The following is an 18,691-nucleotide window of genomic DNA, read 5'->3' on the forward strand; positions in this document are numbered from 1 at the left end:
ATATATAGGCCAGACCAGGTAAGGATAGCAGCTTTCCTTCTCTAAAGGACGTTGGTGAGTCAGTTGGGTTTTATGGTCACCGTTAATTATGCTAGCTTTTTATTCCAGAATTATTTAATTTTTTGTACTCCTTCACGGGATTTGGGCGTCACAGGCTAGGCCAGCATTTATTGTCCATCCCTAATTGCCCTCAAAAAGATGGTGGTGACCGTCGTCTTGAACTGCTGCAGTCCATCTGGTGTAGGTACATCCACACTGCTGTTAGGAAGGGAGTTCCAGGATTTTGGCCCAGAAAGGAATGCCAATTCTAGACACATACCTGGAATGGGCGCATTGTCTTATGAAGAAAAATTGGATAGGCTAGGCATGTATCCACTGGAATTTAGAAGAGTAAGAGGCGACTTGATTGAAACATAAGATCCTGAGGGGTCTTGACAGGGTGGATGTGGAAAGGACGTTTCCCCTTGTGGGAGAATCTCGAACTAGGAGTCACTTTAAAAATAAGGGATCGCCCATTTAAGACAGAGATGAGGAGAAATGTTTTCTCTCAGGGTCATGAGTCTTTGGAATTATTTCTCAAAAGGCAGTGGCAGCAGAGTCTTTAAATATTCTTAAGGCAGAGGTGGATGGATTCTTGATAAGCAAGGGGGTGAAAGGTTATTGGGGGTAGGCAGGAATGTGGAGTTGAGGTTACAATCAGAACAGCCATTGAATGGCACAACAGGCTTGAGGGGCCGAGTGGCCTACTCCTGCTCCTAATTCGTATGTTCGTATATAGTTCCAAGTCAGGATGGTTGGGGTTGGAGGGGAATTTGCAGGTGGTGGTGTTCCCAAGCATCTGCCGCCCTTGTCCTAAGTGGTAGAGGTTGTGGGTTTGGAAGGTGCTGTCGAAGGAACCTTGGTGAGTTGCTGCAGTGCATCTTATATAGGGTGCACGTTGAGTTTAAATTCCCCCGTTACTGTCGTGGGATTTGAACTCGTGTCTCAGGATCATTAGGCCAGGCCTCTGGATTACTAGCCAGTAACGTAACCACTAGGCTACTGTATCCCTATGAACCCAGTGCAGAGATGAAAGGAGAAATATGAATGCACCATATCCAGCCTTCAGCCCAGTGTTTAAAAACAAATTGGCAACATAGTATTTCCATTTCTGTATCACTGTAATGGAACCTGTAATGTTTTCAAATCAGATTACATTTGATAAATTACTTTAATTTTCTCTTTAAGAATCAGTTCTAATGAATTAACTTTATTTTCTGAGACAGGAATTTTTATTGATTCCATTCGTGATATATGGCGAATTGTATGGCCTGAAAAGCTCAACAGTAAAATAATGCTACGGCTGTTATAAATATGGTTGCAAGACTGCTGGAATCTTTTCCATCCTATAGCTTATTATTTTCTATGCAGGAGGAAGATAATGTAGTAAACAATATTTTCAGGATGGTCAATGGAAGTAAGGACACATAATGCCTCCAGGCTCACAGCCAGATCTTTGTTAAAACTGTCAATCTAGAGTTACAGTACCAGGACAACATGACAGGTGAAGTAATTCCATCGGTCAGATAGCTGTCAAAATGTCACCAAGAAGGAAATTCCTTTATTAACTGTATCACAGATAATTGGCTTTAGCTGAATGGCCCTTTCTGGAAAGTCTCCAAATCCTACTTCTAGTAGCCTGATTTTTCTTCAATATAATGAGCATGAATTACTTGAATAATACAGGAAAGTATTTCAATACTTCAGCACATATAGTCTGTAAAATAGTAGGATGAATCCAATCCAGCAATTACCACTCCAGCAGCCTACACTCAATCAGCAGCAAAATGATGCAGTGTGTTGTCAACAGGACTATCAAATGGCATTTACTCACTAATAACTGCTCACCGATTCTCAGTTTGGTTTCTGCCAGGACAACTTGGCTGCAGACCACATTACAGCTTTCGTCCAAACATTGACAAATAGGCTGTCTTCCAGAGGTGAGGTGCAAGCGAATGCCTTTGGCATCAAGGCAGCATTTGACTGAGGAGCCCTCGTACGATTGGAGTCACTGGGAATTGTGGAAAGCTCTCCAATGGCTGGAGTCATACCTGGCACAAAGAACATTGCTGCAGGAGTTCCTCAGGACAGTGTCCTAGGCCTAAGCACATTCAGCTACTTCATCAATGAGACAGTAGATGCATCTTTGAAAATTCTATAGATTCTGGAAGGGTTCCTGCAGACTGGAAAGTAGCAAATAGAACCCCACTATTTGAGAAGGGAAAGAGAGAGAAAACGGAGAACTACAGACCTGTTAGTTTGATGTCAGTAGTAGGGAAAATGTTAGAATCTATCATAAACGATGAGATAACTGGACACCTGGAAAATAATGGTATGATTGGGCAGAGTCAACATGGATTTGTGAAAGGGAAATCGTGTTTGACAAACCTGTTGGAGTTTTTTGAGGATGTTACTTGTAGCACGGATAAAGGAGAACCAGTGGATGTGATGTATTTGGATTTTCAGAAGTCTTTTGATAAGGTCCCACACAGGAGGTTAGTAAACAAAATTAGAGCACATGGGATTGGGGGTAATATACTGCAATGGATTGAGAATTGGTTACTAGACAGAAAGCAGAGAGTGGGAATAAATGGGTCATTCTCAGGACAGCAGGCTGTTAGTAGTGGGGTACTGCAAGGATCAGTTCTTGGGCCACAGCTGTTTACAATCTATATAAATGATTTGGATATGGTGACTAATTGTAACATTTCCAAATGATTAGGAGGGAATGTAAGTTGTGAGGAGGATGTAAGGAGGCTTCAAGGGGATTTGGGTATAGTCATAGAGATACAGCACTGAAACAGGCCCTTCAGCCCACCGAGTCTGTGCTGACCAACAACCACCCATTTATACTAACCCTACAGTAATCCCATATTCCCTACCATTCTCCTACCACCTACCTACACTAGGGACAATTTACCTAACAATCTGCAAGTCTTTGGCTGTGGGAGGAAACCAGAGCACCTGGTGAAAATCCACACAGTCACAGGGAGAACTTGCAAACTCCACACAGGCAGTACCCAGAATCAAACCCGGGTCACTGGAGCAGTGAGGCTGCGGTGCTAACCGCTGCACCACTGTGCTGCCAAGTGAATGGGCAAGAACATGGCAGGTGGAATATAATGTGAATAAGTGTGAAGTTATCCACTTTGTTAGAAAAAAACAGAAATGCAGCGTATTAAATGGTGAGAGGTTGGGAAGTTTTGATGCCCAAAGAGATCTGGGTGTCCTTGTTCATGAGTCACTAAAAGCTAGTATGCAGGTGCAGCAAGCAATTAAGAAGGCAAATGGTATGTTGGCCTTCATTGCAAGGGGATTTGAGGACAGGAGTAAAGATGTATTGATTCAATTGTATAAAGCATTGGTGAGACAGCACCTGGAGTATTGTGTATAATTTTAGTCTCCTTATCTAAGGAAGGATACACTTGCCATAGAGGGAGTGCAATGGAGATTCACCAGATTAATCCCTGGGATGGTGGGATTGCCTTATGAGGAGAGATTGCAGAAACTGGTCCTGTATTCTGTAAAGTTTTGAAGGATGAGAGGTGATCTCATTGAAACTTACAAAATTTGTACAGGGTGTGACAGGGTAGATGAGGATAGGATGTTTCCTCTGGCTGGTGAGTCTAGAACAAGGGGACACAGTCTCAGAATAAGGGGCAGGCCATTTAAGACTGAGATGAGGAGGAATTTCTTTCCTCAGAGGGTGGTGAATCTGTGGAATTCTTTACCCTAGAAGGCTGTGGGAGCTCAATTATTGAGCATGTTCAAGACAGAAATAAATTTCTGAATATTAACAACATCAAGGAATATGGGGATAGTGGGGAAAAATGGCGTAGAGGTAAATGATCAGCCACGATATGTTTGTATGGCGGAGCAGGCTCGATGGGCCGCATGGCCTACTCCTGCTCAGATTTCCTATGATCCTTCCCTCCACTGTGAATTCAGAATTGGGGCTGTTTGCTGATGATTGCACAGTGTTCAGTACAATTCACAACTCCTCAGATAATGAGGCAGTCTGTGCCCACATGAAGCAAGACCTGGACAACATTAAGGCTTGGGCTGTTCAGTGGCAAGTAACATTCATGCCACACAAGTGTCAAACCATGACTGTCTCCAACAATAGAGAGTCTAACCACCTCCCCTTGATATTCAATGGCATTACCATTGTCAGATCTCCCACTATCAACACCCTGGCAGTCACCATTGACCAGAAACTAAACTGGGCCAGCCACATTAATACTCTGGTTAAAAGAGCAGGTCTGAAACTGGCTTTTCTGAGACAAATAATTCACCTGACTCTCCAAAGCCTGTGAACCATCTACAAGACACAAGTCAGGAGTGTGATGGAATACGTTCCACTTGCCTGGATGAGTGGAGCTCCAACAACACTCGAGAAGCTTGACACCTTCAAGGACAAAGCAGCCTGCTTGATTGGCACTCCATCCACCATCTTAAACATTCACTCCCTCCGCCACTGACACACAATGGTAGCAGTGTGTACCATATACAAGATGCACTGCAGCAACTTGCCAAAGCTCCTTTAACAGCACCTTCCAAACCCGTGACTTCTACCACCTAGAAGGATAAGGGAAACAGGAGCATGGGAACACCACCACCTTCAAGTCATGCACAGTGGTTAGCACCGCAGTCTCAAAGCTCCAGCGACCCGGGTTCAATTCTGGGTACTGCCTGTGTGGAGTTTGCAAGTTCTCCCTGTGTCTGCGTGGGTTTTCTCTGGGTGCTCCGGTTTCCTCCCACAAGCCAAAAGACTTGCAGGTTGGTAGGTAAATTGGCCATTATAAATTGTCCCTAGTATAGGTAGTTGGTAGGGAAAATGTGGGGATGTGGTAGGGAAAATATAGGGACAGGTGGGGATGTGGTAGGAATATGGGATTAGTGTAGGATTATAATAAATGGGTGGTTGATGGTCGACACAGACTCGGTGAGCTGAAGGGCCTGCTTCAGTGCTGTATCACTAAAACTAAAACTAAACCATCCTGACTTGGAAATGTATTGATGTTCCTTCAATGTAGCTGGGTCAAAAACCTGGAACTTCCTTCCTAACAGCACTGTGGGTGTATCTACACCAGATGAACTGCAGGGATTAAAGAAGGGAGCTCACCACCACCTTCAATAGGGCAATTAGGAATAGGCATTAAGTGCTGGCCTTGTGAGTGACACCCATATCCCATAAATACATTAAATAAAATGGAATAAACATTTTCCTCTTTCCCTTGTAAGTTCCTTATTCATTAATTAAATTCTTAGATGATAGAATACGGTTTCCTGTTGCAATGAAAGAGGTCTTGTACCAAGCTTAAAAATTTAGCATAAGAGAATAAAATTGTTAGAGGGAATTTTTGCAGTTTTCTCCCTTGAAGTTACTGAGTCATGCTGAGTACAGTTCTGCAGTTGCTGACACCTCTCTGGTATCTTGTCTAAATGGTCGTCGTTCATGTATGAGGCATGGCTTTGAGATTGGAGGGAATTTGACAATGTGCATATTTTCTCTTGGGGTGCAGGGTTGGTGGAGGGCCACCCCCTGTGGTCACTGAACAACAATCAGAACAGAAACCTCGGCTGATTTGTTTCTCTCCCTCCATAGTCCAAGGGCAGAGAGGCTAATTCTAGCATCCCACTGCATGACTGAGATTAGTTTACAAAATATGGGATCATACCTGAGTTCTTGTGTGTGACTTTGTAATACTCTGAGCAGTGCTTTGATCCATTGGGAGATGATAACAGCAAAATCAGCTGTTAACCGTTCAGAGCTGTGTACAGCTGTGTTGTGAAGTTGTTCACCCTGGAATATTAAAGTGCTGCATCATGTCATTCTTTGATTTTACAAAGTTAGCAACATTTTGCCTTTTGCCTGGCTACTGCTGACTGTACAATGACCAGGCTTCCCAATGCGAATGATCCCAATGGGTCACATTATCCAAAAGTACATTACTTAAATTGTGAAATACTAATGAATTTCTAGCAAGGTCAGTAATTTGCTGTCCCATACTCTGGATTATGTGTCCCAATTGGGAAAACGTTTTCTTTTGAGAATCTGAATCAAATTCATGTAGAATGAACTTGGCCGCTACTACAAGCTGGATTTCTGCACAACACAGCTGTGCACAGTTCAAAACACTAGGCATATGAGTAAAACGCTGACTGCGTATAAGTATTCCTCCTTAAACAAATGTGATAATCTGAACACACACATTAGACATTGATTATATGCAGAGGCATCAGCCTGTGAAAAGAGTAGAAAACGTAGTGCAGATTTGGAGCTTGTCAATAAAATAAATGCATGTATGCAGTAATGCAATTTAATTCCAGAATGCATTGGTTGAGATTAATGTCCTTTTTCTCTCCTGAAGAGATGACTCTCATATGAACGTGCTTCCACAATGCTAGCTGCCCAGCCTCCCATGTCTCTCCCAAGGAACCATTCCTCGTGTATGTACTTAGTGTGTTCAGGTACATCTTTGAGGAATATTAGTTAGTGCTGTTGTCTCTGCTACATCCTCGTCTTCTCACCTCCTCACCTACCCTCCCCAGTCCCCATCCTTCTGTACTTTGCCTTTTCCACCTACTGTCCGTCAATCCTGTCACCACTTAACTTCCCTTTCTGCCCACTATGCTCACTAGCAATGTCAATGGCGAAGTTTCCTCAGGCAACATCGAGTCACGATTTTTAAAAATTCATTCTTAGGGATATGGTTGTCACTGGCAAAGCTGGCATTTATTGCCTGCCCTAGTTGCCCTTGGGAAATAGAGTGGTGGGATGCCTTCTTAAACCACTGCAAACCACTTGGGAAAGATACACTCACAATGCTGTTAGGCAGGGAATGCTGGGATTTTGACCCAGCGATGATGAAGGAACAGCGAATACATCCAAGTCAGGATGATGCGTGACTTGGGGGGAACCTGGAGTCGAAGATGTTCCTAAGTGCCTGCTGCCCTTGTTCTTCTGGCTGGTGGAGGTTGCAGGTTTGGCAAGTTGCTGAAGTGCATTCTGTAAATAGTGCCCACTGCAGCCAAGGTATGCCGGTGGTGGAGGGAACGAATGTTTAAGCTGGTGGACCAAGTGGACTGTTTTGTTCTGGATGTTATCGAGCTTCTTGAGTGTTGTTGCAGCTGCACTCATCCATGCAAGTGGTGATTTAGGTGGTGAGCCATTTGTTGAGGAATGCACATTGTCTTCTTTGTCGCAACTTCTGGTCTTTGATTCTTGCCACATGTCCTCTCTTCTACCACTGAATTCCATCACCTTCCCTTTGGCTTAGAGATACTGACTGGTGCCATTAACCAAAGAATATTTTTAAGCCACACGGTAGAAAGTTTCAAAAAGCGGTTTTGCTTTTTTCAGTCAGTTCTGCTGAAAGGTCATCAACCTGAAACATTAAGCTGAATTTTGTTCTGGCAGCGGGGGTCCCGTCGGCGGGCTGGAAGATTGGGGGAGACGCCGCCTCGGCCCTCCTTGAGACCCCTGTTCCAATTCCACTGCGGCCAGGCAATTAACTTCCCGCCGACAGGGACCCCATCCCTTTCAGGGATGAGCTTCCGAGAGCTGCCTGCCAATTAGAGGGCTGGCATCCGGCAGTACCACTGGGAGCAGTGGCCATTGTCGGTATTGCAGGAGGCCCTGCACCGCAATGACTGCAAAAGACCCTGGGAGAGGTTAAGTGGGATTGAGGTTGTTGGGGCCATTCAGGCAGGCTCCAGCGATGGGGTGGGGGGAGGGGTTGGTGAGGGTGGGAGGGTGTCTTCCCAGGGGGAGGCAGCGATCACTGCCGGGGAGAGGGGGAAGGGGGTTCTTTGGGGGCCCTGGATTTCCAGACTTCCATGCGGGATTGCAATTCTGTCAAGTGGCCATGCATGATTGCATGATGTGAGATGTGGATGCCTCCACTGTCACTACTGGATCTTGCACGGTACTTAGTCACTTCCTAATGACAGAAAGAAACATTGGTGTTCAGATAATATGTTACCTGTACACTTCAAAAGAATACCCAAAATGTAATGGAATGATTTGCCAAGCTAATAAAAGCAGAGCTGTTGGATACATATGGAAATACTGTCAAATTTATCGTCATTTTAAAATATTCCGTGCAATATAATTGCCCAAAAGATAGTCGTAATTTTTTATGTAACAGCATATTAACATTAGATATTAAGCCATAGCCAGGAAATTGCTGTTAGCGGATAATAGCAGAAAAACACTTAATTCATTTAATGACATTCCAAGTGTTAACCAATTTACTTTAATTGGTTTAATACCTCAACTCAAATAGCAGACATTGCTATCATACCCAGTAATTTCTGGGCTAATATTCCATTAACTTCCTTAAAACTGTGTATTTTAAAATATCTGTTCTTGTGATGTGAGTGATGCTAGAATCAGCACATTTATTGCCAATGGAAAGATACTGGTGAGCCTTCTCTGTGAACTGCAGCAGTCCATGATGGTGTTAGGCAAAGAAGTCCAGGATTCTGACCCAGTGATGATGAAGGAACGGTTGTCTGTGGCAGTTCTGAAAAATCTACAGTTATGCTTAATGTGGGCCATCTTCATTCATAACAATCATAAAGACAGTCATCACAAAGAAGTCGCTGTACTTGATTAACTCCACGTAAATAAAAGTCTAACTAATGTTTTGGTTAAAGTGCTTTGCTGCTAATCCAGTAATGGATCAATCCCAGGACTAGTTAAGAACCATGTCTATGAAGGAACCACACCAGTGTAATAATGCTCCTGTGAACCAAGTTTCTCCATTCAATTAATGAAAAATAAATGAATATTTCTGAGCATGTATTTCCCACAAAATGACCAAAAGCATGGTATGCATTCACTTCCATGTTCCATTACAGTAATCTATGTTTTAGAAAGCAAAGGACCAAATCTCATTATACTACAAAAGACTATTGCATTTATTTGTTTAAGAAATAAATAATTTCCCTCCATATAGTTCCTTTCATAACCTCAGGATTTCTCAAAGCATTTTACAGCCAATTAAGTACTTCTGAAGCGTAGTCACTGTTGTAATGCAGGAAACACAGCAGCCACATTTGTGCACAGCAAGATCTCACAAACAACAGATAATCTGTTTTAATGATGTTGGTTGAGGGATAATGTCCAGGACACTGGGGAAAGGTCCCCATTCTTCTTTGAAATAGTGCCATGCGATCTATTACAGCCATCTGAGGGGACAGACGGGGCCTCAAAATGACAGCACCTCTGATAGTGCAGCACTCCTGCCATAATGTAGTCCAGTGTCAGCCTAGATTTTGTGCTCAAGTCTCTGGAGTGGATCTTGAACCCACATTATTGTGACTTAGAGGTAGGAGTGCTGCCACTAAATCACAGTTCACACAAAACATATGCTCCCACAAGTGACCATTTTTCCTGACCTGGAAGGTCCTACTTTGAACCCCAGGCCTACAGTGAAGAAGCAATTGGGATGCAACGAGTAATGAGTATGGTAGCATACTGGTTATGTCACTGGACTAGCAATCCAGAAGCCTGAACTAATAGTCCAGAGACATGAGTTAAAATCTCACCAGTTAGAAAATTTTAATTCCGTTAATTACATCTGGTATATGAAGCTAGTATCAGTAATGGTGACCATGAAACTACTGCGTTGTCGTAAGAACCCAACTGGTTCAGTAATATCCTTTAGAGAAGGAAACCTGCCTCCCTTACCCAGTCTGGGCTATATAAAGAGACTTGGGTCTCCTTGTACAAGGAACACAAAAAGTTAGCATGCAGGTACAGCAAGCAATTAGGAAGGCAAATGGCATGTTGGCCTTTATTGCAAGGGCATGGGAGTACAGGAATAAAGAAGTATTGCTACAATTGTACAGGGTTTTGGTGAGACCACATCTGGAGTACAGTGTGCAGTTTTGGTCTCCACATTTAAGAACAGATATACTTGAATTGGAGGCAGTACAGCGAAGGTTCACTAAATTGGTCCCTGGGATGGGAGGGTTGTCCTATGATGACAGGCTGAGTAAATTGGGCCTATACTCTCTGGAGTTTAGAAGAATGAGAGGTGATCTCATTGAAAATATTGAAAGGGCTGGATAGGCTAGACATTGAGAGATAGTTTCCGCTGGCCGGGGAATCTAAAAACACTGGGGCACAGTCTCAGGATAAAGGGCTGATCATTTAGGACTGAGATGAGGAAAAATTACTTCACTCAAAAGGTTGTGAATCTTTGGAATTCTCTACCCCAGAGGGTGTGAATGCTCCATCGTTGAATGCATTTAAGGCTGGGATAGACAGATTTTTGGTCTTTCAGGGAATCAAGGGATATGGCGAGTGGGCTGGAAAGTGGAGTTGAATCCTAAGATCAGCCATGATCGTATTGAACGGCGGAGCTGGATCGATGGGCCATATGGTCTACTCCTGCTCTGATTTCTTGTGTGACACCAGTCCCATAGCAAGCCACTGAGTTGTCACCGCCACTTTCTCAAGGCCAATTAGGGATAGGTAATAAATGCTGACCTTGCCAGTGATGCCTGCATCCTGGAATGAATAAATAACAAAAAATTGCTACATCTGGCCTCAGCAGCTCTTGACTAAGAAATGGAAAAATAAGTCAGGTGAGTACAATACAAATGTTGGAATGTGTGTCAGTGAATTAGGCAAGGCACCTGTTCACAGTCAAATAATCTGTTATCATGAAGAGTGATTGCATGAATGAGGGGACAAGTGGACCTCAGTAGGTAGCAACCCATTCAAGAAAGGTTGGGGGAAAGATTCCTGTTTGTCTGGAAGCTTATCCAGTTCAATCAATAGAGGGCACTGATGTGTTACTTTTAGCTGTTCATTTAAATTTTACCTTATCGCAAAGGCAGGATTTACAAGAAGTGTAAATCAATAATTTGACTTCATTAACCTAGTGTAATAATGGCATGCTACAACTGTTCAAATGTTTGACAGCACAAAATCCTCAAACTTTTAATGTGCAGGAATGAGAACAAGGAACTGCACATTCACGAGTGATATTACAACTTCTTCTGCCTTGTTATGACAACAGTACAGTGCAAGTGCTCAGTAGTTCCATGTAGTTAAATTGGGACTTGTTCCAGCAGTCCTACAGTAAAACTAACTCTCAGAGCACTCATCATAGTTTTTCTCATGTCAACCGTATGGAGTTCCTGTTTATTTAACATGGCACAGGTCAAGCAGCTACCCTTATCTCTCTGTCTGGAATTACTTATCTCCTAGTGTTTCCATCCAGGTTTGTCTGTCTGGGATGCACTGATGGGACACAGTTTTGATGCAACTGCCCCCCTTGCTGGATTCCTTGTTTGCGATGCTGCTTTAGTGCACGTCAGGCATCTTAGTGCCTTGCAAGCAAAGAAAATCAGAGTCGCTCTCACTCTCCTGGTACTTGGCTCAGAGATGGAATAGAGGGCTGGAGGCAGGTTAGCCAGAGACAAAATTAACTCACTTAAAACCCATTTACTTAGAATTAAAATCAGGCACTTTTAAAGTTTGTACTATTGATGACATCTGAAATTGGCCAGCAGGTGGAATTCGAATGGGTCAGAAAGTAGGATTATGGCTTGAATTCAGTGTTTGCTGCTAATTAAAATTTATTGAAAACTGTAATTATTATTGCCTTCACATCAAATAACACCAAAATAAGTGGAAAAATTCTAAAAATTGAATGGATGATTGCTGTAACCAACTTTAGCCAAAAGTGAAAGAGCTTTCCGCTTTCTCATTGTGTGCTCCGAGATCTCTTTCAAGGCTGATTTTTAACCATTTGCACAATCCTCCTTTAAAACCATGCCAACAGCTGTACTGATTGCTCTGTTGATGAAGATAATGTGTAACCAAGCCAGAGACTAGGAAAATCTAAGGTTCAATGTGCAATCTGTGCAGTATTAGCATATCTCAGTAGGAGACAGTTAACCTCAGCACCGTGGACTAGGGTGGAAGAATGGTCAGCCAGGTTACCACTTACAATGTAGTGATTGGTCACTGCTGGAAAGTATGGATGTGAGGGAGGACAGGATCTGGCGTGGCTGTGGAGGCGTCGACACTCTCAGCCTTCCAACTCTCATTGTCCGGGCTTACACATGAAGTATTGCAGGGCTGGTGAAGATAATAGAACGCTTACCTCAGGAAGGATATACTTGCCACAGAGGGAGTGCAACAAAGGTTCGCCAGACTGATTCCTGGGATGGTGGGATTGGAGAAATCTAGAGTTTAGAAGAATGAGAGGTGATCTCATTGAAGCATACAAAATTCTTACAGGGAACGACAGAGTTAATGCAGGAAGGATGTTTCCCCTTGCTGGGGGAGTCTAGAACAAGGGGACACAGTCTCCGAATAAGAAGTAGGCCATTTAGGACTGAAATGAGGAGGAATTTCTTCACTCAGAGGGTGGTGAATCTTTGGAATTCTCTATCCCAGAGGGCAGTGGAGGCTCAGTCATTGAGTATGTTCATGACAGACATTGATAGATTTCTAGGTTATAAAGATATCAAGGGATATGTGGATAGCGCAGGAAAATGGCATTGAGGTAAAAGATCGGCCATGATCTAGTTGAATGGCGGAGCAGGCTTGAAGGGCCAAATGGCCTACTCCTGCTCATACGAACATACGAATTAGGAGTAGAAGTAGGCCATTCGGGCCCTCGGGCCTGCTCTGCTATTCAATAAGATCATGGCTGATTAGTTTCTGACTCAAATTCCACACTCCCATCTACCCCCGATAATCTTTGATTCCCTTGCCTAACAAGAATCTATCTACCTACGCCTTAAAAATATTCAATGAACCCGCCTCCACCACCTTCTGAGGCAGAGAATTCCAAAGTCGCACAACCCTCTGAGAGAAAAAATTTCTCCTCATCTTTGTCCTAAATGGGTGACCCCTGATTTTAAAATAGTGCCCCTTAGATCTGGACTCACCCACAAGAGGAAACATCCTTTCCACATCCACCTTGTCAAGACCTTCCAGGATCTTATATACTTCAATCAAGTCTCCCCTCACTCTTCTAAACTCTAGTGGAAACAAGCCCAGTCTGTCCAACCTTTCCTTATAAAACAACCCGCTCATTCCAGATATCAATCTAGTAAACTTCCTCTGAACCGCCTCCAACGCATTTACATCCTTAAATAAGGAGACCAAAACTGCACACAGTATTCGAGATGTGGCCTCACCAATGCCCTGTATAACTGAAGCATAACATCCTTACATTTTATTTTCAATTCTTCTCATAATAAAGGATAGCATTCCATTCCAGTATACCCCAAATGCCAGATTTTTGCCCAATCACTGAACATATCTATATTGGTCTGCAACCTCCTTAGTCCTCTTCACAATATACTTTCCTACCTAACTTTGTGCCATCTGCAAATTTAGCTACCATGCTATTGCTCCTCTCATCTAAGTCGTTGATATAAAAATTGTAAAAGGTTGAGGCCCCAGCACAGACTTTTGCAGGACTCCACCCTTCACATCCTGCCAATCAGAAAAGGTCCCATTTATGCATACTCTTTGTTTTCTGCCAGCCGACCAATCTTCTATCCATGCTAATATGTTACCCAATAGACCATGAGCTCCTACTTTGCGCAATAACCTTTTATGTGGCACCTTGTCAAATGCCTTCTGGAAATCCAAGTACAGTACGTCAACAGGCTCCCCTTTATCCACAGAGCATGTTACTCCTTCAAAGAACTCCAATAAATTGGTTAAACATGATTTCCCTTTCACAAAAGCATGCTGATGACCTTGTGTTTTTCTAAGTGCCCAGCTATAGCCTCCTTAATGATCGATTCTAACACCTTCCCCACGACAGACTGGCCTATAATTACCTGTTTTCTGCATCCCTCACCCCACACCCCCCCCCCCCCCCCCCCCGCCCCCCGCCGACTTCTTGAATAGAGGGGTTATATTTGCTACTTTCCAGTCTGATGGAACCTTTCCAGAATTTAGCAAATTTTGAAAAATTAACACCAACACATCTACTACTTCATTAGCCCCCTCCTTTAAGACCCTAGGATGAAGCCCATCAGGACCTGGGGACTTGTCAGCCCGCAGCTCCAAAAGTTTGCTCAGTACTGCTTCCCTGGTGATTGTAATGTCACAAGTTCTTCTCTTCTTTCCACCTCCTGATTTACAGCTATTACTGCAATGTTTTTGTATCCTCTATAGTGAAGACAGAAGCAAAATATTTGTTCATTTCATCCGCCATTTCCTTATTATCTACTATTAACTCCCCATTCTGATTCTCTAGAGGACCAACACTCACGTTACTTATTATTTTCCTTTGTAATTTTTTTCCCAAAAATATACTTTATTCATAAAAATCTGTAACAAATACTCTTGCTATCTGTTTTTGCATTTCTAGCTAGCTTCCTCTCATACTCTAAGTTATTTCTCCTGATTAACCTTTTAGTCATTCTCTGCTGTTCTTTATATTCTGACCAATCATCTGACCTGCTACTCATCTTTGCACAATTATATGCTTTTTCCTTAAGTTTGATGCTTTCCTTAACTTCTTTAGTTAACCACAGATGGTGAGTCCTCCTCTTAGAATTTTTCTTTATAGTAGGAATATACTTTTTCTGAGTATTCTGAAATATCCCCTAAATGTCTGCCACTGCTTCTCTATTGATCTATCTCCAAGCCTAGTAACCTCAGCTTTCGTTCCCTCATTGTTGCCCTTATTTAAGTTTGAAATACTAGTGTTAGATCCACTCCTCTCTCTTTCAAACTGGATGTAAAATTCAATCATATTGTGGTCGCTGCTGCCTGGAGGTGCCTTTACTCTAAGGTCATTAATTAATCCTGTCACAATACACAATAACAAGTCTAATATAACCTGCTCTCTGGTTGGTTCCAGAATGTGCTGCTCAAAGAAACTCTCTCGAAAGCGTCCTATGAACTCTTCACGCAGGCTACTATTGCCAATTTGATTTTTCCAGTTTATATGTAGATTAAAATCACCCATGATTATTGCTGTCCCTTTATCACAAGCATCCAATATTTCATAGAACGCTTTCGAGATAGTTTCTTAGAGCAGCACGTTCTGGAACCAACCAGAGAGCAGGTTATATTAGACTTGGCATTGTGTATTGTGACGGGATTAATTAATGACCTCAGAGTAAAGGCACCTCTAGACAGCAGCGACCACAATGATTGAATTTTACATTGTATACTTTGTCCTACATTGTGCTTACCGTTCCTATTTCCTATGTTCCTAACCCCAACATGAATCATCACCTTCAAGAAAGGAGGGCAGAATATTGGCAAAAGCGGAAACAATTGTGTGGCGCAGATTTAGTTCTACAAGTTGTTCACTGCTCTGTAACCATCAGGTCTCCCCAATGTGTCCATGCTCAGTTCAATGCCATTTTGTAACCATCACAAAACTCTGCATTAACATTTCGCCTGTTGGAAACTGATGTCTACAGATTAAGCTGGCATAAACGGGGACTGTGTTTTTCTGTAGGAAACCTCTGTAGGTGGCCAAACTGAAGTTCCTTTTATTTTGTTTTCAATTGTGCTTTATGACCTAAGCATCACTTACAATAAAGTGGAAACTTTTCATTTCACTTGTGTGGGAAACCACAATTTCATTTCATTTTTGATGCTGAGCAGCACAGAGTTTGGTAACTGACGTGTAGCATTGATAGTTTTACAACAGAACATTACTGTTTCCTGATGAGCTGCTGAACCTTTGGAGGCTACAGTTCTCATAACTGCATTTTCCCTCCATCCTGATACAGCCTTTTTTTTCAAATTTCTGAATTTAAAAAAGATAATTCTGTTTTATTCAGCCTAAAGAGTTCAATTCAGATATGTGATTAAGATCCTTTTGTGCATATGTCAACATTGGTATAACATTAAATGTATCTGCAAAAAGTTTGATCATGAAAACAATTGTGCATTTTTATGGTGTTAGAAAGTGTTAGCATCAGATAAATGTCAGTTTGGGTTTGTGGTAGCTCTCTCACCTCTGAGTCAAAAGGTTGTAAGATTCCAGCTCTGCTCAAGGACATGAGAACTTAATCTAGGCTAACACCTAAAGTGCAGTGCTGAAAGAGTACTGTATTGTTAAAGGTGCCATCTTTTCTATGAGATGTTAAACCAGGGCCCTATAGATGTGTAGAAAGATGTCGGGACACCTTTTCGAAGAAGAGCAGGAGCCCTCCTGGTGTCCTAATCAATATTCATCTCTGCACAAACACCACCAAAACAAATTAACTGCTCATTCATCTAATTACTGTTTCTGGGACCTTGCTGTGTGAAAACTGGCTGTGCCTTTTTATTCTGCACTGACATCATATAGATGGTACACACTGCTGCCACTGTGCGGTGATAGAGGGAGTGAATATTTAAGGTGGTGGATAGGGTGCCTGTCAAGTGGGCTGTTTTGTTTTGGATGGCGTTGAGCTTCCTGAGTGTTGTTGGAGCCGCACTCATCCAGGCAAGTGGAGAATATTCCATCACACTCCTGACTTGTGCCTTGTAAATGGTAGACAGGTTGTGGGGAGTCAAGAGATGTTGTCTACAAAACAACAGTGGCTGTACTTCAAAAGAAATCTATTCACTCTGATGCTTTTTGGGACATCCTGAGATTATGAACGACATTATATTAACATATGTTCTTCCTTGCTTCTATAAATAAACACACATTTCATTTTGGAAGAGAAGTTATGCAAAACCCACAAAATTTAGTTCATATTAAACAATGGGAGATTGTTTCCTCCACAACAGGGACTGGCTGGGTAAGGTTAGATTTTGTCCTCTTTACACAGCACGCTTGTGAAGGCTCGGAAAGTGCTTACAAAATGTAATGTATGACTGTCAAGAGAAGAGAAAAACTTCAATGGGGAGGGAGCATCTTCATTATCATAGTAAGGTCTAGGCTCTGGAAGGCCCCATTGATTTCATATCATTTGAACCTTTGCACAGAGGAGATACACTTGAAACCAGTTTGAAGTTCGAGGCTGTTTGTGTATCTTTATTTAAGTAAGGTTTGTAATACTGACTCAATACTGGTATGGCCTAATACCAGTTTCACTATGATAGCATTGTCACTTGTTTTATGGAAATTTGTTAAGTTTTTTTTTAAAAAATTCCCTCATCTAGTACCTCACTCAAACTGCCATTCTTCATGCCTGGGCATAAATAATGTTCACAGGTATTTGACCTTGAGGGCAATATTGGAGTTCTTTACTTGATATCCATACACACACAGTTTCCAATAGAAATCACTGGAAAGTAGTCATTTGGAGCAGGATTTTAGTTGGATGTTCCCCACTCCTTAGCCCATGGTTGTTCAGGCCAATTGTAGCACCCCAATTGCTGCCCCAAGTTAAGATCAGCTAACATTAGAATATTCTAGGGGTCAAATATGGCCTTCTTAGGCTACATATTGCTACTTTACACTGAGCAGTGTCTTATCGATAGGTATGAAAGAGGTTTGATATTTTTGACATTTTTAAGCTGCAATCTAAGTAGGCCAAAAAATGGCCTTATACCAGGGTTAACCTGACAATATAAGTCATTTTGACAACTTCCCATTTATCGAGAAATGTGGCCAACTACTGATTTTTTATTGTATATGTACCTCAGGAAGGATGGTTAGTGTTCGCAGAAAGGTACAAGCATTGCTTTACACTTGTCGGTAAAAATTGGTTTTGGGCCTGCACATCAGAGCACCACTTCCTCTTTCAACAAAAGGCATGTTGACCAGCTAGAGACTCTCTCAAGTTATTTTCCCTCCCTGAGTGCACACAGTGATACATTTAAGGAAGAAGCTTTGAGGAAACCCATGCTTTCCATTTCACGTGTTGCTATGTGATGGATCGGTTACAAGCTCATCACTGGAGGTTTGCAGATTCCAGAAAAATAAAACTAGTAATTTCTACAAGATGTTGCAGTCTAATGCTGCTCCGTTGAGTGAATCTTTTGAGGACCTCAGTAATGCCAATATTACCTTTTTAAAATTTATCTTACAAAAAACATTGTATCCACCTGTATCCTGTTTGGAGATTACATACAATTCAAAACCACAGGAGAGCATCAAAGTGCATGGCCTGGGCTCTCAGCCTAACTGTGAAACCAGCAGGCAACGAAAAGTAACACACAGCTGCCGAAACCATTTCAATCCTTCCAAATCCCTAGATCTGTTACTGCCTTGAAATACATCCCTGTATAATTGTTAACGTATTCATGTAGATATATAAAATACAGAAGTTGGAACTGAGTGGAACATTTTTATGGATGAAAGGAAATCAAGGATGTACTTTGTACCTCATACTGAACTAATATAACAAATGACTCACAATGAATTTTTATTTGAATGCTTGATACAGGAAATAACACATTGGGTACATTTAATAAAAAGCGTGACTGTTTTGAAAACTGACAACTTTTTTCAGCAAAGGAGTTTAATCTGAAATATACACGTTCTCTGCTATACAGTTGACTCATTTAAATGCTTTCATGCTTAAGTTAGGTGAAACATTCAGCAAACTAGAAGTAAAGATCTGAGTTATCTGAACAATTGTAGCATGTTTTAAAGTTCAATTTTAACTGCTGTTGGATTTATAATTGAAATTGCCTGTGCTAACTTGTAATGCCATCGTCCCCCAAGTGAAGGTGCTGCAGTGCTATCACTGCCAA

This window comes from Heterodontus francisci, chromosome 31 (genome assembly GCF_036365525.1).
Source record: "Heterodontus francisci isolate sHetFra1 chromosome 31, sHetFra1.hap1, whole genome shotgun sequence".
Taxonomy (NCBI): Eukaryota; Metazoa; Chordata; class Chondrichthyes; order Heterodontiformes; family Heterodontidae; genus Heterodontus; species Heterodontus francisci.